Below are 25,562 nucleotides of genomic sequence, written 5' to 3' on the forward strand. Positions count from 1 at the left end.
AGCAGAGTACCTTCAGACTTGAGCTGTAACTGTTTCCTGTGTCTCCATTCTGCCAGGCTACCCTACAGATTTTGGACTTGCCAGCTTCCAAAATGAAACAAGCCAAATCCTTAAATCAGTCTCTCTAAACACACACACACACACACACACACACACACACACACACTCTGTATATATTTATGTTTCTCTGGAGAACCCTGACTAAAACACCAATATAAATTTTGAAGAAGAAATATAAGAATATTAAAATTTTAAAAAATAAATCTTCTAAGACCTGTAAGTCCAACAAGTGCAGGAATCTGGTTTTGGTTTACTGACCTCTGACAATACCTAGCACATTACAGGAATACAGTATTTGTTGAAAGAATATTAGCAAACTTATGTATCTTCTTAACAATAACTTCTATGTATTCACTTTGTTTTAGAAACTATGCTGAGAGGTGCTTTACCTTTGTTCAATGTCTTAATTTCCACAAAATCCCTCCAAAATAGCAAACTTAAATCATTACAGAGATAAGGAAACTGAAGATTAAAATGTACTGTCCATCCACATAAGTGCAGAGTGAGCTTAAATTCAAACACACACACATACATATATGATGCTTCAAATTCGAAAGACAACTCAAAGGATACTCATAAAATATTAAATTAGGAGAGGTAAAATTAAAGTATATATGTACTTATTCACCAAATCCTGCAATGTAGGAATTTAAAGAAGAAAAGATAATTTGGACTGGGGAGGTAGCTCAGTAGTAGAGTGCTTACTTAGCATGTGGGAGGCCCTGAGTTAGAGCCCCAGTCCACTACAGGAAAAAAAAAAAAAAAGATAAACTAAGAAAAAGTTGTATTTTTCCCAGCAAATAAAGTGCTGAGTAGCAGTACTAACGGAACATAAAAACAATTTAGCTAAATTTATAATCACCTCACAGCTGCACATCTAATCACTAGATCTAAGCATTCACTCACACAAAATAGTATTTGATGTCACTCCAAGTCACTAATCCTGACCTTTCATACCAGTTTTCATTCTATTTTTTATCAGAAAAATTCCATCCCCTTTCACAATGTTTAGGAAATAATTTGTGAAGACTGGAGGCATAGCTCAGTGTTAGAGCACTTGCCTAGCACGCCCAGTGTTCTGGGTTTGATCTTCAATACAACAAAAAAAAAAGAAAAAGAAAATAATCTGTAATTAAACATACCAAGAACATTTCAATTTTATTTACCACTTGACTATACATCTAGTACACACATTTAAAAATTGCAAAATATTGACCATAAGCATATGGTTATGAAACTGAATGCCCACAATGGACCTAACTAAACACTTTTGTTCATTGAAAGAAGCCACAGCTTCTTCAAAAAGCTTTCTGGACCTTAATTGTTGGTCAACCATCTTCCATCTACCTTTTTTTGTACTGGTTCAGATTGCTTAGCACATATGCAGCTGGTGCTAAAAAGGTGGTAAAAATCACCACAAGTCCAACAGCTGTTTCCTGGAAAAGATGAAAAACAGTGTTAATGAGTAGGGCTTCCTGGACCAGTGATTCACAGCCTAAAAAAATTGCTTAAAGTCTGGAGTAGATGTAGCTCAGTGTAGAGTACATGCTTAGCATTCGGGAAGGGCCCAGAGTTTAATTCCGGTGCCACCATCCTAAGTCCGTGACCCCCCATCCCTGCCAAATTGCTTAAGACGTTTCTGTGGAATTTGGCACTTACCCTAGAAACTGGGACCTGGTACAACCAAAACTGCAGACAATTTTTTTTTTTTTTTTTTTTTTTTTGGTACCAGAGATTGATTGAACTCAGGGGCACTCAACCACTGAGTTACATCCCCAGACCGATTTTGTATTTTATTTAGAGACAGGATCACAACTGAGTTACTTAGCGCCTCACTCTTGTTGAGTCTGGCTTTGAGCTCGATCCTCCTGCCTCAGCCTTCGGAGCTGCTGGGATTAGGATTACAGGCGTGTGCCACTGTGCCCAGCACACTGCAGAAATTTAGTTGATAGATAACGTGAACGACTTGTAAAAGAAAACTCAGCTTTCTTCTAATAACTGTCCAGTTGACCTCTGCACTCTAGAATCTCCATGCTGTCCAGGATTTTCACCATTTTAGGAAAAAATGTTAGGTCTTGGCGATGAAGAGGACATTCAAAGGTGGCAAGCTATTCTTTCGTAAACAATGGCTCCGCCCCTCTCTGTCTTCGAACCCACAAGGGGAATGAGGTCCCAAATCTCTCCGAAATCTGTGCAGTCGTCTCCTAGGCCTCAAGACGGAGCCCTCACTGCGACCCTGTCCCAAGCACCAACTGCGAACCCGCCACAGAAGCCCCCCACGTAAGCCTAGTGCTGGGTCCTTCTGCTTCCCGCCCGCTGCCCAGTCACGTGGGCGCCAACTCACCACAAGCGACGCCACTCGCTGGCGTGGGGGCTCCCGAGGCTCCGACTGAAGGAGGCGGCGGCCGGGATACAGGCCAAGCAGGACCACATGGCGGCGGAGGAGGGAAGGGCTGAGCACAGGCAGGCGAGGCATGGCGCGTCAGGAGGCAACAGGCACGGCGAAGCCAACACCACAAGCAGAGGAAGAGAGATGCTAGCTGAGGAAGCGGCAGCAGGAATGGCGGCCAGCTGGTTTGCGCATGCCCCCCAACCACTAAGGAGGGGTGGGCCCTCGCTCGCCCCGCCTCTTCCGCTCAACGCTCCTGCTTTGCCCCGCCCCTTCCGCTCCGTGTACTCTCGGGTACCTCGCTTCTCACCCTTCTACCTCTGTCCCTAGGCTCCTATACCCAGCTCACCTGATAGTATTTTGCAGATGTATCACCTCAAATTTCTCTCAGAATATTGATTTGAAGTTGTTTTTCTCCTTTCCATTAGCTGTTGTTTTTTTTCAAATTATTGTAATTGTAGATGGACAGAATGCCTTTATTTTATTTGTTTGTTGATAGACCTTTATTTTTATTCATTTATCCATATGCAGTGCTAAGAATCGAGCCCTGTGCCTCACACAGGCTAGGCAAGCGCTCTGCACTGAGCTATAGCCCAGCCCCATTAATTGTTTCTTATAAAGTGAATTCTGTTTACTCATGTTGGCTCTTCTGGTTTTGTTCAGCTATCTCCATGGCCCTGGGTTATCCTTTGATATTTAAGGAATGAGATGAATTACTAGGATTTTTTTCTATTACTGCCTTATTCCATTCTGGCTATTAGAATACCACAGACTGAGTGGCTTATAAATAACCTACATTTATTTCTCACAATTCTGAAGGTTAAGAAGTACAAGAACAAGGTGCTGCCAGATTCAGTGTCTGGGGAGGTTCTGCTTCCTGGTTCATAAACGACTGTCTTCTGTGTCTTCACATGGTGGAAGGGACAAGGTGGCACTGAAGCGCTTTTTTTTTTTTTTTCAGCACTAGGGATCAAACTTGGACCCCTGCACCTGCTATTATCAAGCCCTATCACTGAGCTACTCCTCAGTCCCAAGGATCTTTTATAAGGGCACTCGTCTCCTTCATGAAAACTGTCTTTATGTCCTAATCAAATCTCAGAGACCCTACTTCCAAATACCATCATGCTGGAGGGTTAGGACTTCAATATATTAATTCAGAGATTTAAACATTCAGTTTATAGCAATTATCATTCTCTCCTCACAATGTAAATACTAATTACACATTCTGTCTTTGGGATGACTATGTCAGCTGCCAGGCAGGAAGGCCTCCTCCTTCAACCTCCATGCCAAAGTGAGTAACAATCTACTCTAGCCTTCCCAAGCACTGCTGTGCCATCCCAGGAAATAACTCAGTTTCTTTAGAATGTCTGTAGCTTCAGCCTAAGAGAAACTGCCAAATTCTGCACAAGATTCGGGGAGGAGAGAAAGGGTAACTGACCCTTGTATTGGTTGTTTTTCCATCAGTTACCTTGAACTTTTGCCTTCCTCCCATTCTGGGTGGTCTTGGTAGCTCTTGGTTTATATCCCCAGGAAGAGGAGGCTCCGCTGTGGCTCAGGGTCTTGTCCACTGCAGCCTCTGTGTACTCAGAGTTGTAGCGTCTCCTTCTTTGCTTTGCCCATCAATGAGAACTCATCTACCCTTATTCTTAGAGAAATTCACTAAAATCTTTGATTTGCTGATGTAGCCCCACTCTTCCAGTTCTTTCACTCAGGGATTCATTTCCTCTTGTGTTTCTTTATTGACATTGTAATGAGTTTTCAGGAAGAAGCCTCTCCTCCCCCTACCTCAAAGTGCATGTCCCACTTGAATCATCAGGGTTTACTACAAATCATGGGAGAGGACTAAAGGGACCATGTGATCTGATTTCCATTTTTTAAAGATCACCTTTCATGTTCTATGGAGAGCAGAAATATGGGATAAAAGGTTGGATTAGTTAGAATTCTCCAGAGAAACAGAACCATATAACCATATGAAAGGAGGTTTATTCTGAGCAACTGACCAACATGATCACCAAGGGTGAGATGTCCCACAATCTGCCAACTGCAAAGTAGAAACAGGAAAGTTAAGAGTATGGTTGAGTCCAAATCCAAAGACCTGAGAACAAGGGAGCTGATGGCACAAATCCCAGTTTGAGGACAAGAGAAAATAAATCCCTATGGGTGCAATATCCCAAACCTGTTCTCCCAGTAATAGGAGGATCTCAAGTTTGAGTCCAGCCTCAGCAACTTAGCTAGACCCTGTCACAAAATGAAAATCTAAAAACAGTCTTGGTGGTAGAGTACTCCTGGGCTCAATCCCTAGTACTGCAACTGGAGAGAAAGTCCCAGTTCAAAGTCCCAGTTCAGAATGTGAGGCAGGAATAAAAAAAGGTAAATTCCTCCTTTCTCCATCTTTTATTCTACTCAGGCCCTCAATGAGTTGGATAATGTCCAACCACAGTGGGAAGGACAATCTGTTTTACTAAGTCTGCAGATTCAAATGTTAATTTCAGCCAGAAACATACTTCCAGACCCACCAAGAAACAATGTTTAATCTGGGCATCCCACTGCCCACTCAGATTGACACATGAAACGAAACCACACAGTACATTGCACTCATTAATACCCATTAGCCACATGTGATGTCCAGTACAGTCCCTAGGAGCAATATGCGGCTTCCAGGTCCTTGAAAGTACTACTAAAGAACTCATGTTTTATATTATTTAATTTTACTTAATTTTGGTTTTAAAAATTGATAACTTCATTTGGTTATTGGAAAACTTTCTAAGGTGAGAATAACTCTCCCTCGCACCTTGCACAGTATTAGGGATCAAACCCAGGTCCTCATACATGCTGGGCAAATGCTCTACCACTGAACTACATCCCTAATCCCTTTTTAAATTTTATTTTTGAGAGGCTTTTTCCATGGGGCGATCCAAGATGGTGGACTAGAGGGTGACTGCATCTCCAGTCACTCCAGAACCCAGGATTCAAGAAGAGGAGGCACTGAGAGACTTGGACTAAAATAGAACCACGGGGTGAGTCTCCCCCACCTGGTGAAGCTCAGCCTGTGCAGCAGGCCCAGTTTCAGGCAGCTTATTAGAGTAGGGCAGGGCAGCTAGAGCCTCCCCCAGGCAGCCCTGAGCACTCCGGCGGTGGGCTCCTCTCACAGGGCCAGATTCTCCACCTTCTTGGAGCAGGCCCCCCAGTGAGAGCCTTTCCACACAGAGCCAGCTCCAAGCCCTGGAACCAGTAGCAGGCTAGGGGCAGCTTTCTTCGGAAGCACTGCATTATCAAGTTACTCCAAGAATTCAGGCTACTGAAGGCTGGGAGGTGATACACTGGAAATCTACAGGGACACTATAAGACAATAGAGGAAATCTGCAATATCACAGAGTCCCACTGACATCTGACCAATACGAGAAAACAAGGGAAGAAAATGTCCCAAACAAACCTAGATACTATATCAATAAAACCCAATGACAGCACAGCAGAAGAAATGTCAGAAAGGGAGTTCAGAATGTACATAATTAAAACAATCAGGGAAGCAAATGAGGAGATGAAAGAGCAAATGCAGGCATTGAAGGAGGAGATGAAAGAACAAATGCAGGCATTAAAGGATCGTACCAATCAACAGTTAAAAGAGCAAATACGGGAAGCAAGAGATCAATAAAGAGTTAGAGATACTGAAAAAAAAAAACCAAACAGAAATCCTTGAAATGAAGGAAACAATAAATCAAGTTAAAAACTTCATAGAAAGCATAACCAATAGGATAGAAAACCTGGAAGAGAGAACCTCAGATATTGAAGACAAAATATTTTATCTTGAAAACAAAGTTGACCAAACTGAAAAGATGGTAAGAAATCATGAACAGAATCTACAAGAATTATGGGATATCCTGAAAAGGCCAAATTTAAGAATTATTGGGATTGAGGAAGGCTTAGAGAAACAATCCAAAGGAATGAACAATCTATTCAATGAAATAATATCAGAAAATTTCCCAAATCTGAAGAATGATATGGAAAACCAAGTACAAGAGGCTTACAGGACTCCAAATATACAAAATTACAACAGATCCACACCAAGGCACATTATAATGAAAATGCCTAACATACAAAATAAAGACAGAATTTTAAAGGCCGTGAGAGAAAAGAATCAAATTACATTCAGGGGGAAACCAATAAGAATATCAGCAGATTTTTCAATCCAGACCCTAAAAGCCAGAAGGGCCTGGAACAACATTTACCAAGCCCTGAAAGAAAATGGATGCCAACCAAGAATCTTATACCCAGCAAAACTTACTTTCAGATTTGACGATGAAATAAGATCCTTCCATGATAAACAAAAGCTAAAGGAATTTACAAAAAGAAAGCCAGCATTGCAGAACATTCTCAGCAAAATATTCCATGAGGGAGAGATGAAAAACAACAATGCAAATCAGCAATGGAAGGAACTAGCCTAAAGGAATAGCCAAATAAAGGAGAAACCAAAGCATGTCAAAAAACAAAAATGAGTCAAATGACTGGGAATACAAATCATATCACAATAATAACCCTGAATGTTAATGGCCTGAACTCATCAATCAAAGGACATAGACTGGCAGATCAGATTAAAAAGAAAAATCCAACAATATGCTGCCTGCAAGAGACTCATCTCATAGAAAGAGATACCCATAGACTAAAGGCGAAAGGATAGGAAAAAACATACCATGCACACGGACACAGCAGAAAAGCTGGAGTATACATCCTCATTTCAGATAGTGGACTTCAAGCCAAAACTAGTCAGAAGGGATAAAGAAGAACATTACATACTGCTTAAGGGAAGCATAAATCAGCAAGACATAACAATCATAAATATCTATGCCCTGAACATTGGCTCATCCATGTACGTCAAACAAATCCTTCTCAATTCCAGAAATCAAATAGACCACAACACAATAATACTAGGCGATTTTAACACACCTCTCTCACTGCTGGATAGATCGTCCAAACAAAAATTGAATAAAAAAACCATAGATCTCAATAATAATCAACAATTTAGATTTAAACGACTTATATAGAATATACCATCCAACAAAGAACGAATACACTTTCTTCTCAGCAGCACATGGATCCCTGTCTAAAATAGACCATGTTTTATGCCACAAAGCTACTGTTAGCAAATACAAGAAGATAGAGATACTGCCTTGTATTCTATCCGATCATAATGGATTGAAATTGGAAATAAATGACAGAATAAAAAACAGAAACTTCTCCAATACCTGGAGATTAAATAATACACTATTATATGATGAATGGATAACAGAAGACATCAGGAGGGAAATAAAAAAATTCTTAGTAGTAAATGAGAACAAAGACACATCGTATCAAAATCTCTGGGACACTATGAAAGCAGTACTTATAGGAAGATTTATTTCATGGGGCACATTCAACAAAAGAAGTAGAAATCAACAAATAAACGACTTAACACTACCGCTAAAAGCCCTAGAAAAAGAAGAGCAGACCAACACCAAAAGTAGTAGAAGACAGGAAATAGTTAAAATCAGAGCCGAAATCAACGAAATTGAAACAAAAGAAACAAGCGGAAAAATTACCAAAATAAATAGTTGGTTCTTTGAAAAAATAAACAAAATTGATAAACCCTTAGCCACACTAACAAAGAGAAAGAGGGAGAAAACTCAAATTACTAAAATTTGGAATGAACAAGGAAATATCACAACAGACACGAGTGAAATACAAAACATAATTAGAAGCTATTTTGAAAATCTATACTCCAACAAAACAGAAAACCTCAAAGACATCAACAAGTTTCTAGAGACATATGAATTACCTAAACTGAACCAAGAGGACATATACAACTTAAATAAATCAATTTTAAGCAAATGAAATAGAAGAGGTCATCAAAAGCCTACCAACAAAGAAAAGTCCGGGACCAGATGGGTTCTCAGCCGAGTTCTACAAAACCTTTAAAGAAGAGCTCATTCCAATATTTCTGAAAGTATTCCATAAAATAGAAAAGGAGGGAACCCTCCCAAACTCATTCTATGAAGCCAATATCACCCTGATACCTAAACCAGACAGAGACACATCGAGGAAAGAAAATTTCAGACCAATATCCTTAATGAACATCGGCACAAAAATTCTCAACAAAATTTTAGCAAATCGCATACAAAAATATATTAAAAAGATAGTGCACCACGATCAAGTGGGTTTTATCCCAGGGAAGCAAGGTTGGTTCAACATCTGGAAATCAATAAATGTCATTCACCATATCAACAGACTAAAAGTTAAGAATCACATGATTATTTCAATAGATGCAGAAAAAGCATTCAATAAAATACAGCATCGCTTCATGCTCAAAACACTGGAAAAAATTGGGGTAGTGGGAACATTCCTTAACATTGTAAAGGCCATCTACGCTAAGCCCATGGCCAATATCATTCTAAATGGTGAAAGCATTCCCCCTAAAAACTGGAACAAGGCAGGGATGCCCTCTTTCACCACTTCTATTCAATATCATTCTTGAGACTCTAGCCAGAGCAATTAGAAAAACCAAAGAAATTAAAGGGATACAAATTGGAAAAAAAGAACTCAAACTATCCCTGTTCACTGATGACATGATTATATATTTAGAGGAACCTGGAACGTCCACCAGAAAACTCTTAGAACTCATAAGTGAATTCAGTAAAGTAGCAGGTTACAAGATCAATGCTCATAAATCCAGTGCATTTTTATACATAAGTGATGAATCCTCAGAAAGAGAAATTAGGAAAACTACCCCATTCACAATAGCATCAAAAAAAAAAAATACTTGGGAATCAATCTCACAAAAGAGGTGAAAGACCTCTACAGTGAAAACTACAGAACACTAAAGAAAGAAATTAAAGAAAACCTTAGAAGATGGAAAGATCTCCCACGTTCTTGGATACACAGAATTAATAGTCAAAATGGCCATACTACCAAAAGTGCTATACAGATTCAATGCAATTCCAATTAAAATCCCAATGATGTACCTTACAGAAATAGAGCAAGCAATTATGAAATTCATCAGGAAGAATAAGAAAGCCAGAATAGCTAAAGCAATCCTCAGTAGAAAGAGCGAAGCAGGGGGTATCAGATCTTCAACTCTACTACAAAGCAATAGTAACAAAAACGGCATGGTATTGGTACCAAAATAGACAGGTAGATCAATGGTACAGAATAGAGGACATGTACACAAACCGAAATAAATACAATTTTCTCATACTAGACAAAGGTGCCAAAAATATGCAATGGAGAAAAGATAGCCTCTTCAACAAATGGTGCTGGGAAAACTGGAAAACCATATGCAACAGAATGAAATTAAACCCCTATCTCTCACCCTGCACAAAACTCAACTCAAAAATGGATCAAGGACCTTGGAATCAGACCAGAGACCCTGCATCTTATAGAAGAAAAAGTAGGTCCAAATCTTGAACTTGTTGGCTTAGGAGCAGACTTCCTTAACAGGACTCCCATAGCACAAGAAATAAAAGCAAGAATCAACAACTGGGATAGATTCAAACTAAAAAGCTTTCTCTCAGCAAAGGAAACTGTCAGCAATGTGAAGAGAGAGCCTACAGAGTGGGAGAATATCTTTGCCACTCATACTTCAGATAGAGCGCTAATTTCCAGAATCTATAAAGAACTTAAAAAACTCTACACCAAGAATACAAATAATCCAATCAACAAATGGGCTAAGGAAATGAACAGACACTTCACAGAAGAAGATGTACAAGAAATCAACAGATATATGAAAAAATGTTCAACATCTCTAGTAATAAGAGAAATGCAAATCAAAACTACCCTAAGATTCCATCTCACTCCAATTAGAATGGCGATTATCAAGAATACAAGCAACAATAGGTGTTGACGAGGATGTGGGGAAAAAGGTACACTCGTACATTGCTGGTGGGGTTGCAAATTAGTGCAGCCACTCTGGAAAGCAGTATGGAGATTCCTCAAAAAGCTTGGAATGGAACCACCATTTGACCCAGGTATCCCACTCCTTGGCCTATACCCAAAGGACTTAAAATCAGCATACTACAGAGATACAGCCAAATCAATGTTCATAGCTGCTCAATTAACCATAGCCAGATTGTGGAACCAACCTAGATGCCCTTCATTGATAAATGGATAAAGAAACTGTGCCATATATACACAATGGAATATTACTCCACCATGAAGAATGATAAAATGATGGCATTTGCAGGCAAATGGATTAAATTGGAGAATATCATGCTAAGTGAGATAAGCCAATCTCAAAACACTAAAGGATGAATGATCTCATGATAAGCGGATGAGGACATATAATGGGGGGTAGGAGGGGTTAGCATTAGGGTTAGGGTTAGGTTTAGGGTTAGAGATAAGGAAGATGGTAAGAATGGAGGAAGGAAGGACTGTATAGAGGGAAAAGAGGGGTGGGAGGGGTGGGGGGGAAGGGAAAAAATAACAGAATGAATCAAACAACATTGCCCTATGTAAATTTATGGTTTTTAATTAAAAAAATGAAAAAAAATTTATTTTTGAGACAGAGTTTGTCTAAGTTGCCCATGCTGGCCTCAAATTTGCTATCCTCGAGTTCCGGCGGAGAGCGTGGTGAGAAACGGAGTGCGGCCTGCTCTCCGGGCCCTCCGGGGCCCTCCGGCCTCAGGCCGGCGGGTGAGCTGGGGGCCCGGGGACAGGCCGCGGCCTCTTCCCTGCAGACTTCGGAGCTCCCGCTGCGACTGCCCACTGGCTGGCCCTGCCTGGGAAGGACCTGCGAGCCTCTTCCCCTGGCTGGATGACCCCATGGCGGCGGCGACCTGTCTGATCCCGGACCCGGGACCCCGCGGGCGGCCGGGTCTCGGGGCCCAGCCCTGTTCGTCCCAGCCGAAGCCGCCGCAGAGCTCGTGGCGCCTTTGGGTGGCGGCGGGCGAGAAGGATGGCGGCCGCCCGGGGCTTCGAGGGCCCTCGGAGGAGAGTGGACGCCCGAAAGCTCGGCCACGCGCTGGACAGAGGAGCCGCGCAGACCAGGGCCGTCGGCGACCGCGCGGGGCGGCTCCTCGAGACCGCGCCTGGTCGGGACAGGCGAACAAAGGCCTTAACCGCCCTGGAAGGTGAGCGAAGCCCCGAGGACGACGACGGGTGGCACGGTGAGCGGCTCGGCGGTGGGTGTGCTTCTCCCCAGAGAAGCGGTCGTCGCGCGTGGCCGCCACCCTGGGGAGATGTCCTGGCCCTGTAGAAGGCCTGTGTATATAATATGAAAAAGCTGCTCTCAACTTGCCCCATCCTGTGACAACGTGTGCTGCGTCTGGACATCTCCATGTGAGGAGGTTGCGAGGTCTGATGGTCAGAAAGTAACGTCTTGCAAATGGCCTTTTGTTTTTAAAAATCGGAAATATCTCCTGCAAGTGGCTTTGGAATGGATTCCTTAGCCCATCTCTGGAGCTGCCGTGTCCACGCTTGTTAAGGGGGTTCCAGGACCTGGAGAAGACTGACCTGAGGCGGAGGAGGTCCTGTGCAGACTGGTTTTATGTAAAAGACATTTTCCTCTTGTAACCATTGTTTTGTGTGTGCATTTTATTCCTCATTACTGTGTAGATAGTTGAAAACGATGAGTACTTTTTTGGAAATACCTAGGCTTTCTAGATGTTCTAAAGTGCCTGATATATGGTAAAAGTAGAAGTGGTAACACACAACACGTTTTGTACATTTCTTTTTGTTAAAATTCTTATGAAATTTTTTTTTGGGGGGGGGGCAGTAGCCAAACCCCCTTTTGAGTCATACAGAGTTGTGTGCTGGTCCTTGGGTGTGCCTACGGTGAGCTAAGACTTGTACCTTATGTCTATGGGTTTTGTTTTACTTTGCTGTGTATATAGTGTATATAAAGGACAAATGAATCCTAATCTGCATCTAGTCTGTCTAGATGTTAAAGAGGTTGCCAGCGTATGACCAAAGTAGAATTAGTAAACAAATTTTGTATGTTTTGTGTTAAAATTCCTAGGAAGGATTGTCTTCTGAAAATTTTGAGCATTATAGCCCACTGGGTCAGTGACAGGCCAGAATGCTCATATTTTGAAGACATTTTAAAATTAGAACTATTGTTACATGTGTGCAGTTTATTCAAGACTGTCCTGTACATAGTGGACAAACTGAGTCCTTACTTGAAACATCTAGCCTGGCTAGATGTTTAGAAGTGCCCGATGTATGTTAAATGTAGAGATAGTAAAATATCACTTTGTAAATATCTTTTTGCTAAAATTCATATGAAATAGTCTTTTGGGGACGGGAACTGTTAAACCATCTCTATGAGCAGTATAGTACTGTCTGCACCTGTTCGGTGATGTGGAGGAGGTGGGAGGGAAGCAATTGCAAAAGGTAATATGTTAGTGTGTTCATACTTGGGACATTTTCAGACATCAATTTTCTTTGTTTCGTGCATTTCGTTTTGCTGTGTATATAGTGTATATAATGGGCAAATGAGTCCCAGTTTTGCAACATCTAGTCTCTAGATGTTAAAGAGGTTGCCAGTGTATGACCAAGTAGTTAGTAAAATTAGCACATTTTGTAAACTTTGTGTTGAAATTCATAGGGAAGCTTGTCCTCTGTAAATGACTTTTGAATATGAATTTGTTCAGCCATCTCTAAGCGTTCCATATGCCTGTAATTGTCCACTGGACTGAAAGATAGAGGGATGTGAGGATAGAAAGGTTCAAGGACAAAATGGTCATATTAGAAAATACCTCAGATTCTAACCATTGCTACGTGTGCAATTTTATTTACCAGTGCTGTGTGCATAGTGGACAGGTTATTATGTGGAATATCTAATCCTATTTATTTAGAAGTGCTTGATATATTTAAAAGTAGAAGTGGTAGAATTAAAACTTTGTAAATAGCTTTAAAAAAAAAAAAATTTGCTATCCTCCTGCCTCAGCCTCCCAAGAAGCTAGGATTACAGGCATGTAGCACTATTCATGGCTTGGGAACAGCTTTTTCAACTATAGAGTTTACTAAGTATGAATTCATATCAAGTATTTCTTATGAAAACAGCATTCAAATTGAGATGTGACTATCATTGCAAAATACAAAGATTTTAGTAAGAAGAAACCAAAGCAAAATATCTCATTAATAAAGTTCCCAAATTGATTACATATTGAAATGATATAATTTTAGATACATTTGGTTAAAAATAATACTCTATAAAAATTAATTGCAACAATTCCTTTTTAGTCCTTTGTTGTTGTTGTGATTGTTGTTGTTACTGGGGAATGAACATAGGGTGCTCTACCACTGAGTTACAACCCCAGCCTTTTTGTTTTTTATTTTGAGACAGGGTCTCAATAAATTGCTGAGGCTGGCCTCAAACTTGTGATCCTCCTGTTTCAGCTTCCTGAGTCACTGGGATTACAGGCATGCACCACATGCCTGGCTTTTTAATCCTTTTAACAGGACTATGAGAAAGTTTACAATTACTCGTTTGTTTTGAATTATATTTCTGCTGAACACCATTGCTCTGGAATCTAACCCTGACCAGTCAAGGCCCCACATGAACTTTGCCTGACCACCTCTTAATCAAATCTTTTTACTCTCAGCAGCCTTCATGCTGCCCCAGTCATACCAGGGAAACTAATTCTGCCTAGGAATCCCCAGATAATAATTTGAGCATCTCTGGGTTATATAACAAGTCCTGTAAGAATCGATTTAGTGTAACATTGCCCCATTTCCTGACCAGGGTCAGTTGGTGTAAGCCCAGGCTCTTGTCCTGGGTTGTTGTGCTTGGGATCAGACAGCTGGAACCCGGACTCTTCACCAGGACAGTTACCATAACTTGGGGGGCCTGTTTTTGTTGTTGTTTTCCTACCCATGGAGAAAGTTCTTCCAATGAATTAATACTAAACCCAATATGCTGAAAGAAGCTGAAAGCAAGCAACCTACCATGTTTAAGTCCCCAGTTTTCCTCTGGCCTGAAATTAGTATGTATTTCTGCCCTTGAGTTTGGGCCACTCTTTACATTCTTGATGATAAGTCCTACTTTCACTTAAATGAATTGGAGCTAGATTTCTATTGCTTGTGACAGAAGAGTCCTTTTCTTCAGATGTTGATAGACTTCATTTTATTCATTTATTTATATGTGGTGCTGAGAATCAAATCCAGGGCCTCACACATGCTAGGCAAGCGCTTCACCACTGAGCCACAAGCCCAGCCCCAACAGAAGCATTAACCAAGAATCTATTAGTAAGTCTTGTCCCCACTCAAGATATTACCCTGATTTTAATTTTAAAAAGGTAACAAAAATTCATGCAGTCCTTGTGGCATGCATCTGTAGTCCCAGCTATGAAGGAGGCTGAGGCAGGAAGAACTCTTGAGCCCAGGAGTTCAGGGACAGCCTGGGCAACACAGTAACTGTCATTAAAAGAAAAAAAAAAAAAATTTTACTGGCATAAACTGAGAAAGAACATAGTAACAGAGAAGTCTGACCAAATTCATCCTAAGCTTGGATTCACAGCTGGTGTGGGATTCAAGCATTTTAGGACTTTCTCTGTGACAAAGGTCTTAAATTACTTTTGACAGTGTCAGTAAATCTGACTCCAGATTCAGTCACAACACAATTAAGCACCCCGTCGCCCACCTCCACCCCCGAGATGACTCTTTTAGCTGCTCGAATTACCAGTACCAATACCTTGCTCAGTTTAATTTCTCCAAGTCACAAAAGACTAGCACTGTTAACTCAGACCTCTAGGATTTTCAATAAAGGGCTTTAAGTGGGCCCAGATTCAGTGTATTCCCAGTGACCTGCAAAGTAAGGCTGTCCTTCCGCAGTTACAGAAAAGGGCATAATTAGAGCTGTAGCTCTATGTAATGAATAAGAAAGACACTCTCTCCCAATTACCTCTTTTTAATGTGATTTTTTAAAATAAACGTTCATTCTCTAAATAAGCTAGTGTTAGGGTTCTAGAAAATTATATAATGAATTAAGACAGTACTACCTCAGGCCCAAATATCTTGAAATTCTCTCAAGAAAAGTACATTTAATTGCAGCTCAAGGACCAAAGATCTGTGAGGAATGAAGCGCCTCTCTTTGTGTCTGTCTTTATAATCGCATGACCTCAATGACAGAGGAAATCAGATAAGCAAGCAGTAAGAGCAGAACGGTGGCAAAGGTGGGGAAACATTCAGGTTATGTAACTGGAAACATCAGCAACACACTTTTCAATTGCAGGCACAATGGTAATTTAAGAAGATCCAATAAAAGCTGTGGTCTGTTATTACAAAGAAGCTTGAGAAAGAAATGCCCTGAGGCAGTTCAAAAGATAATCTTCGATGCTTCAAGTTTCCTCTTTTTTGGATGTGCAACATTATTTTTTTTAAATCAGTTCTTTCCTCTAAAGATAACATACTATAAAAACAGTTTTTATTTTTTTGCATTACCTTTGTTTTTAAATTTGACATTCTTCTTTTCTCCAGAACTACATCCAGAAATTCTTCAATTTGGATTTCTGTTTTGTTGAAGTGAAAAGAGATTGGCAGTTGGAGCCAAAAGATCAAAGGTCAGATCTCAACACTACCATTTACTATTTGCATAACCTCGGGCAAATACAGCAATATAATAGAATATATATTAGAATGCAGATATGGAGATTAAATGGGATAGTACAGGTATCAGTTAAGATGACTTTGGATGAATGACACAAAATAATCAGCAGAATTAATTGGCTTTCATAACTGAAAAGACCAGAGGTGATATCACTGGAGGGAGTTAGAGGAGTTCCTGGAGAGTAGGACGGTAACTCAGGGTGAAGGGGTCCTTGGCAAATGTGATGGAAAAGAATTTCAGCACCCATTAATATTGAGGCAGAGAAATTTACTGAAGAAAACAAGAAGTATGCATTCAAGGGAGAATGTGAACCATCTTGAGAGAGATGCTTTTGGGGTCTCAGGCTCTTCTTTTTAAAGGAAACTTTGTAAGGGTGGGTATGAGAAGGTATGTAAGGATGACAACAGTCTGGAGATCATGAGATGGTTTATGGTGATCTGGCAATTCTTACAACCCTTAAGCGGACCTCTTCTCTATTGTTGAATAAATAAATAACATTGGGAAAGTACCCTACATTTTAGGGTTCATGACTCCCTTTGCTCAATCTATTCAAAAAATACATGCATTAGTGGGCTAATTAACAGTGCACAGGTCATACAGAGTCATGTCTCAATATGCAAAAAATTTTAAATCAAAGATTCAATTTCCCTTTCAGATTTCCTAATAAAATTAATTTTTGTCTTTTGCTTTAAAAAAAAAAAAAAAACAGTGCACAGGACAGTTTTCATAAGTGGGTGAATTTCCAGTAACTTTAACATTGCAAGTGAAGATTTGTAGATTTCCCAGAATTTGGGGAGTGATAGGGCTGGGAGGGAGAACTGATGTGAGAAGGAAAGGCTTGAGGAACTTAAGTCCAAGACTTTCAGATTAAAGTTCCTTCCTTTTTGCCTCCTCTTTACCTATCTTTTTTTATTTCTTTTTTCCTACCTCAGTGGGACTGATTGAAAGTGCAGCCACATCAATGTTTACAGCAACTCAATTCACAATAGCTAAACTATGGAACCAACCTAGATGCCCTTCAACGGATAAATGGATAAAGAAAATGTGGTATCTATACACACTGGAATATTACTCAACCTTAAAGAAGAATTAAATTATGGCATTTGCAGGTAAATGGATGGATTTGGAGAATATCATGCTAAGTGAAATAAGCCAATCCCCAAAAACCAAAAGCCAAATGTTTTCTCTGCTATGTAGATGCTGATCCATAATGTCGTGGGGGAGCTAGGGAAGAATGGAGGAACTTTGGATTGGGCAGAGGGGAGGGAGCCGGGGGAGGGGGTGTGGGGATAGGAAGGATGGTGGAATGAGACAGATGTTATTAAACTAGGTACATGTACGATTGCACAGTGTGACTGCATTGTGCACAGAGAAAAAAGAAGTTGTGCTCTATTCATGTACAATGAGTTGAAAAGCTTTCTGCTATCATGTATAACTAATCAGAAAAAGGATTTTTTTTAATCTTAATTTTAAAAAGGTGAAGCATGAATGAACATCTCTAGTGATTTGTCACCAGGGTCTCCTTTATCATTTTGTTTTTGCTCAGTCAGCCAGTAGGTGCCCTATGGATAGCAAGATGGTTGCCAGGAACTCCTAGTGCTATATAATTTTTTATTCATGTTTTGTGGAAAAGAGGATGTCTTTCAGCATCTTCTGTGAAAAAAGAGATTTCCTTTTTCATGAAGTTCCCATCCTAACTCTTGATCAGATTAAGTGTCTTTCCCTGAACAAAACTTTAAAAAAGACAGGGGTATCAGCTGTGTGTGATGATGGCGCACGCCTGTAATCCCAGCAGCTGGGGAGGCGGAGACAGAAGGATTCCCAAGTTCAAAGCAGCAAAAGAAAGGCACTAAGCAATTAAGTGAGATTGAGTCTCTAAATAAAATACAAAATAGGGCTGGGGATGTGGCTTAATGGTCGAGTGCCCTGAGTTCAATCCTCAGCACTACCCCCCCCCCAAAATAAAAATCAATTACCATTTTTGTTAAAAAAAAAAAAGACAGGGATATTGCATTTGCCAAATGTCTTAATAAAATGAGACAACCAGGTATAAAACATGGGACCAATCCCACCGAAACCACTTAATAGGGAAAAGTAAGGAATTTCAAGCAAGAGGTGAAGTATTAGTCATCTTGGGCTATTGTAACAAAATACCATATACTAGGTGACTTAAGCAACAAAAATTTCTGTTCTCACAGTTAGTTTCTGGCAAGGGCTTTTCTCCTAACTTGTAGACATCTGCCTTCTTGTTATGTCCTTACATGGCCTTTTCTTGGTAAAGACAGAGTGAAAGAAAAAATGAGAGGAGAGAGAAAGAGAGATGCATCATATCCTAAGGGGCATCATGTCTTGAACAAGCTCTTTGATTTCTCTTGCAAAGAGACCAATCCTGTCCCATCAGGGCTGCGCCCTTTTGACCTTATTTAACCTTAATAACTTCCTTAAAGGCTCAATCTCCAATTGTAGCTAGGGTTAGGCCTTCAACATGAATTTGGGGGACACATAAACATTCAGCCCTTAATAGTAAGAAATGGGTGAAGGACTATGCTGTGTGTGTGAGTGCCCTGACATGGGATGCTGAGTGAATTAAGGTAAATTTCATCCCAAGTTTTTTGTTTTGTTTTGTTTGGTGCTGGGGATTGAACCCAGGGCTTTGCACATTCGAGGCAAGCACTCTACCAACTGAGCTATATTCCCAGCCCATCATCCCTAGTTTTGATGGGAAAACTTCCAAAGTATTAAGGATTGACTAGTACAATTAGAACTCCAGAATGTTCCCCAGCATACTAAATACTTGAGATTGTATCACCAATATCCATCTTTGCTTTTCTACATAGCATAGGGTTCATATATCTATTATAAGACAGATGGTTCAGTTTTGCCTGTTTTTGTGTTTAACATAACTTAGGATACCAGAGTCTGGCACAGTGACACATTCCTGTAACCTCAGAAAATAGGACGACTGAGGCAGGAGTGTCTCAAGTTTAAGGCCAGCCTCAGCAATTTAGTGAGACCCTGTCCCAAAATATAGTATAAGAAGGTCTGTATAAGAAGCTCAGTGGGCTCCCGGTCGGCTGGGCTGCACCTGCTCACTCGGTAACCTATGCGGGTGGGCTTTGCGATCTGGTGTGATCTGAGCCTTTGGTTCTGCAGAGATGCTTCAAACCATTATTAAAAAATACTGGATCCTGGCTGGGGATATAGCTCAGTTGGTAGAGTACAAGGCCCTGGGTTCAATCCCCATCACCAAAAAAAGAAAGAAAGAAAAAAAAGAAAAAAACACTGGATCCCCTTAAAGCCTTACTGTACCAGTTTTACCAAGAGATTTGGATAGGAATGGGGTTGATGAGCTTCATTGTTTATAGAATCAGGGTGCTAATACAAAAAGTAACCTTTGAAAGGTTCAAGTCCTGCACCTGCTCATGGTCATCATTAGTCAGTGTGCTTGAGTACAATACAATTTGCCTTCTCTTTATGATTTCAGAAAAACCTAATTTCCATACCATATTTCCAGGAAGATGAACCTGGGACGGGGCATCAGTGGGTGGTTATGCATGGTAGAAAAGTGGGTACAAAGAGAAGAAAAGACTGGAGCTACAGAAAGAATACACAAGTAGATATAGATGACTTGTTTTCAACATAAGTGACCAGGTAAATGGGGTGCTGAGGGAGAGGAACAGACTGTGAATTCAGGAATCTTGACTGCAGGCAACAGAAAGCCATGTTTTTCAGTCACTTCCTGCTAGCTTAAGATAAAGAGGAGTTGGGGTAATGTAATGGCTCTTGAAAATGAAAAGACCAGGTCTGGATTAGATTCAAGCATATCTAGGTACAGGTGTTCAAATAGTATCATGGTTTCTCTTTCTCTTAATTTTCTTTCTGTTTATGGTCTTCCTTCTTTCCTACTGCATATAGTTTTCTCCTTTTGGTTAAGAAAGAAATTTTACATTGTTTTTTTTTTTTTTTTTTTTTTTTTGCACCAGTGACTTAACTCAGGGGTACTAAACCACTGAACCACATCCCCAGCCCTTTTTATTTTTTATTTTGAGACAGGGTCTCACAAAGTTGCTGAGGCTGGCCTTGAGCTTGTGCCCATCCTGCCTCAGCCTCCCAAGTCACTGATATTAGAGGCAGGTACCATCATGCCTGGCCCTACATTGTCTTTTAACGTCATAATCCCAGAGAAATAGAGAAAAACAAACAAACATACATCCTTTTGAGAGCATTGAGGAAATTCCCAGAAAAGGTTGATTGGCCTGCTCATTTACATGCCCACCCAGATCTGTCTGATTCTAGAACCCTTATTTTTTACCACTTTAGAAAGCAGGCTCTTCCTTGTGAGCTACTCCATGTTATACAGAACAGCAGTTTTCAGGTTGTGCCTGTGCGCGAGTTATCCCATTTCGTAAAGTAGCAGTTTGCCATGAGCTACTCCATGTTGAGTGCCAGTGCTAAAGAAGAATGACTCAATAACTCCTCTGGGCAAATGGATTGCCACCAGATGTTGGACATATAGAACTTTAAAAAAAAAAAAAATTGAACACATGATCACAAAGCACAAACTGATAAATAAATTAATTGGTGCTAATAAAAAATTGCCAACTGCAATCTTATGGAGTTAAATCAGAGGCATATAAACACGTGGGTATAGCAAATCTTTATCAGAGAAATCAGGCTGGTGAGCTTCTTTGTTCTTTTTTTTTTTTTTTTTTTTTTTGTGGTGCTGGGGATTGAACCCAGGGCCTTGTGCATGTGAGGCAAGCACTCTGCCAACTGAGTCATATCCCCAGCCCCAATGAGCTTCTTAAACACACCACACCTTTCACCTGAAACTCATAAAAGGAGTGGCACTGAGGTTGGTGGTACAGTGGCACACACATCAGGGTGTCAGGACACATGCTGAATGCATCAGGAGACTGACAGGTTATGACTCCTATCTCTGTCCCAGGACTTCAGTCAAGGTGATCTCTCTGCTTGATGCAACCCACTTTGAAACTGCCTGCTGTCCAGACCTGTGGCTTGAATAAGATCTGCACTTGAACAAGCTCTGGGCCCTGAACAAGTTGTGTGGGTAGGTTTGTGAACCTTGTCTGACCCCCTGCAGTGACTCCTTTCCATCTACTCTCTTGTCTTTGCTTTTACTTCTGCCCCATTAAGCCTTGTGGCTGCTATTAACCCTTCATTGGTCATTCTGTAACCTATATATGACTGTAAAATGTGATGTGTGTCCTGAGTGTTATAGATACTAGTAATTAAGATTGGTGTGGGATAAATGAACTTATGGTTGCCCTGAACACAGATAAACAAGTGAAATCAAGAATACTCTGTAAATTAGAGCTGAAGAAATTGATGTAGCTTGTGAATTCATTGTTATTCAATAAATTCTGACATTGTGGAAAGACACAAACATGGCCAGTCCGTGTGAATCGCATAGCTCACTCATGACAACCATCTTAGCACTAGCCTTTAAAAACAAGTTTTTCATTCTGTCTTCCTATTTAGTTTCTAAGCTCCTCATGAGAAAAGATCCCTTTATTTCTTCCCCTACCATCTAGCACTGTGCTTGATACTTTAAAGAATATGTGTCAGACTGAAATAGACTAATCTAAACTCTGATAAACATGTCTGACAATACGGATGAAAAACAAACTCCGTTTCTCCCTTCCTCCCCTCACTCCACCATCAACACAGAAGACCCCTGTGACTAAATGTGTGAAAGCTTTGCCCAACCATCAAGCAAGCAATTTTTTTTGCGGCAAGTAATTTTTTTTGTTCTCTAATTCAATTCAGTTCTGACACTAGAGATTCCACCTAGAGATAGCAACAGATTGCACAGGTAAGGGCTCAGTTGCATGGGTTGCCGCTCACTTCTGAAGCCAACTGCAAGTCCCAGGTTCTGACCCACTATCCACCTCCTTGGTTTCAATCGGTGCATTAGAGAAGCGCAGAATTCAGGAAGCACTCATGTTCCCTATTTTGTTATAAAGGGTATTATGAAGATACAGACACACATAGCCGTCCAGCTAACCAGAAGCTCCCTGAGCGGGTTAGCACAGCGAGGTAGCTAGAGAGAAGCAGGAGTGGGAAAAGGGAAAATGAGAGATGGGTGGCTGCAAAAGGGCCCCTAACCAGCAATTGACTCAGAGGACTCAATACCCATCATGAAGGGTCATAGGGACATCAATCGTCCCCCCTTGTGTGGGTGAAGCTGTGGAAGAAATCCATCTTAGGAAGGTGGGCAGAGTGCAGCAAGTGGTATGATAAGAAAATACAAAGTGCATGAAGTAAGGGTAGAGAGAATCATGGAACACTTATGCATAGGCTCTACACCAAAATAGCCTTCTAAAGTTCTCCAAATGTACAGATGGATAAGAAGAAAAGGTGGAACTAGCAGCCAACAGAGCTTGTTTGGCTTTTCTGGAAGTCTTGGATAGATTTCCACATAAAAGGCAACATAACCAAAGTAATGAAGATTAGGAATAAATGACAAGGTGTTAATAGTGGGGGACTAATTTTGTTTAACATTTTAATAGATCATCAACAAACAGTGTGGACAATGGAATTTTTTGGGTGCGGGTACTGGAGATTGAACCCAGAGGTGCTTAACTACTAAGCCACATCCCCAGTCCTTTTTATTTTTTATTTTGACAGGGTCTCAGTAAGTCACTGAGGCTGGCCTCCAATTTGTGATCCTCCTGCCTTAGCCTCCCAAGTCATTGGGATTACAGGTGTGCACCACTGTGCCAGGCCCTCTGCAGAGATGAATGCCCCAGAACAAGTGTTGCTAGCTCTTGTTCTGGAAATGGCCTGAATTATTCTTTGAGTGTGAATCTGCTTTCCCAAAGAAATCTATCTTTGTCTCTGACTATAGATACTGATTTTTTTTTCTTTTTTTTTTTTTTTTTTTTTTTTTTTTTGATCACACAAGCCATAGATTCCAATTGTCCTAAGTCTAGAACACCTCTCTGGGAACTCCTCCAGTGATACTATCACTGAGTTACATTGCCAGTCCTTTTTAGTTTGTTTTGGGTTTTTAAATTTTGTTTTGTTCTGTTTTGAATTTTTAGATAGGGTCTTGCTATGTTGCCCAGGCTGGCCCTAAACCTGTGATCCTCCTATCACAGCCTACTATATAGCAGGGATTACAGGTGTGCACAACAAAGGAATTTTTCATTTTAGAGCATGGCTAACTACCACTTCAAGGTTTTGTGCTACTGCAAATTCCTATCCTGCATCCTAACAAAAGGCATGAAGCTTAATCATTTTGTCACATTTCAATCCCTCGTTGATCTGCCTGCCCTTCTTTCCAGGGTGTATCTCACTTTCTCTTGCCCTTGCAGTTAATGTAATGCAGACAGAAGAAATACAAGTAGAAAGGAGACAAAAGGAAAAGGAGATTATAACTTTAATCTGAAAGCTAAAGTTCCTCATGTTTTCTCCCCAGGTCAGTTTTCCTCCCAGGCTTGTCACTACCAAATTTCTAAGAAATCTACGAATCTTAAAGTTATTGGAAATTCACTCATCTATGAAATTTGCCTCATTTTAATTAAAATGCATGCACAAGGTTAGAGTACTCGGTGTATTTTCAGATTAGATAAAGCATAGGGAAATGTATTTTAAGAAGCCTATACCAAACACATTCCAAATGTCATCAAGATAGAAGAGATGACATCAGCCTGAAGATCCGGAAGACCAGACCACCATAAACCTCCTGTGGTCACCACCCCACGCTGTTCCCAGATACCTCCCCGGTCCACCCCTAGTAACCTTCATTCTGCCCTGAGAATGTACACCTCCTCCTTTCTCTTTCTAATAAAGCTCTTTCTCTTTGCTAAAATCTGACTCATCCTTAAATTCTTTTCTGCAACGTGTCAAGAGCTGGGAAGGTCTAGGTGGAGATCTCTGCTTTGGAGAGACCTCCTGGAACCCCTTTACTATGCATAATGTTTAGTTGATGAGAACAAAAGCAAAATAATGGGAAAAAAATGGTAGGTGGCTTCAATTTAGAGAAGGTTCAATTACAAATTTAGAGGAAGTATAATAGAAGGTATTGGGGGCAGTCGGAAGGGACTGAATGGGGGGAGGGCATCAGGCAGCCCCAGCAGGCCAAAGAGCAACCAATCGGATGCAGATAGATAAACCTTAATGGCATCTGCACCCACCTGTCACTCAGTGGGATCCCCAGCCAATCCCAGAAGGACACAGGCCCCAAGAGGGTCTCCGCAGGAAGACACATCCACCCCTGAACCTACCCCTCCCCCAATTTGCCACTCCAGGGTACATAAACGACACCCCGTCGGAGCCCCAGCTTGACTTCTCCCGGGCCCTTTACCTTGGTGGACCAGTGAACCTCACCAGAGAGCTGATCCCAATAAAGCTTTGTTGAGATGCTTGTGATCTGATCCCTTTATGGCCAGCATCCTATCTTACAGTAGGGGACTAAGAGGTAGACACTCAGAACGAATCATTGACTCCAAATAGATGGGCCTGTTTCCCTTGATTTTCTCACTTTTCCATCTTCTTCTTGCCCATTATCTACAGCTGTGTGCACAGTTGATGAGATTCACAGGTAGAGAGGAATCCTTTTTTTAATCCTTACAATACACTATAATCTCCAAATCTTCAAGGATTAGAGTAGGGGAGACATAGGGCAAAAGAGGTAAGAGTGAACTAATACAAATTGAAAAGAACTGTCATTTTGAAAAGGGAGGAGATAGATGAACACGAGGAAGATATAACAAATCTGAAGAAAGACCAAAGAAAAGCAATTACATTGGAAGACAACTAAAAAAATATAAGTCCTCCAGCTGATTACAAAATGGATAAAATAAAAAGGGATCAAGAGATGGTTAAAAACACATAACAAAAATCCACATTGCTTTTATCCCTTGGACCTTGGAATTGCCTGACACACAATATACCCAATAGTGAAACAATGAATTTTGCAAAACAGAAAGACTGTATTCATGAGGCAGCAAAGCATGTGGAAACTGGAGAGTAAGACTTAAATCCACCTCCCCCAAAATAGAATTTGGGAATATTTATTGGATCAAAGTTCATCAACTGTTACCATTATGATCCACACCTCAGAGGTGTTAACTTTTAGTCAACCAGATGACTAACATTTAATCAAAAAAAGTATGTAACTCAGAGCAGATGAAGTGGGTTAAGTCTAGAAAAGCAAGTAACTAACAGCAAGTCAAGTCGAGAAGGTCTGTTCAGGTTTTTCCCTCATTTCAGAGGTGATTTAAAAACAACTCAAAAAGGCTGGGGCTGTAGCTCAGTGGTAGGACGCTTGCCTGGCACCTGTGAGGCACTGGGTTTGATCCTCAGCACCACATAAAAATAAATTAAGGTATTGTGTCCATCTACAACTAAAAAGAATTTTTAAAAACTCAAAAGGTGTGACAGCTAACTTGTTTCACAAAGACCGGGTAGAGATGGAAAATGCAAATACTTTTAAATAAATTTCTGGAAGACAAGTATAGCAGCATTGTTAAAGCCAGTCAAAGGCTAGTGAGGTGCAGTAGGGCTCAGTGG

The 25,562-nt window shown here is 40.7% G+C and overlaps 1 long non-coding RNA gene across 1 annotated transcript; it reads right to left on the reverse strand.

Moving 5' to 3' along the window:
* Positions 1 to 1,261: 1,261 nt before the first annotated feature.
* On the reverse strand, positions 1,262 to 24,447 carry LOC306654277. The gene is made up of 3 exons (XR_013761920.1): positions 24,355 to 24,447; positions 15,857 to 15,924; positions 1,262 to 1,496 (listed from the first exon to the last, which is right to left on the reverse strand). It is a non-coding gene; the product is annotated as an uncharacterized lncRNA (long non-coding RNA).
* Between the last annotated feature and the right edge of the window lie 1,115 nt (positions 24,448 to 25,562).

This window comes from Sciurus vulgaris (assembly GCF_902686455.1).
Source record: "Sciurus vulgaris genome assembly, chromosome: 2".
Lineage (NCBI taxonomy): Eukaryota > Metazoa > Chordata > Mammalia > Rodentia > Sciuridae > Sciurus > Sciurus vulgaris.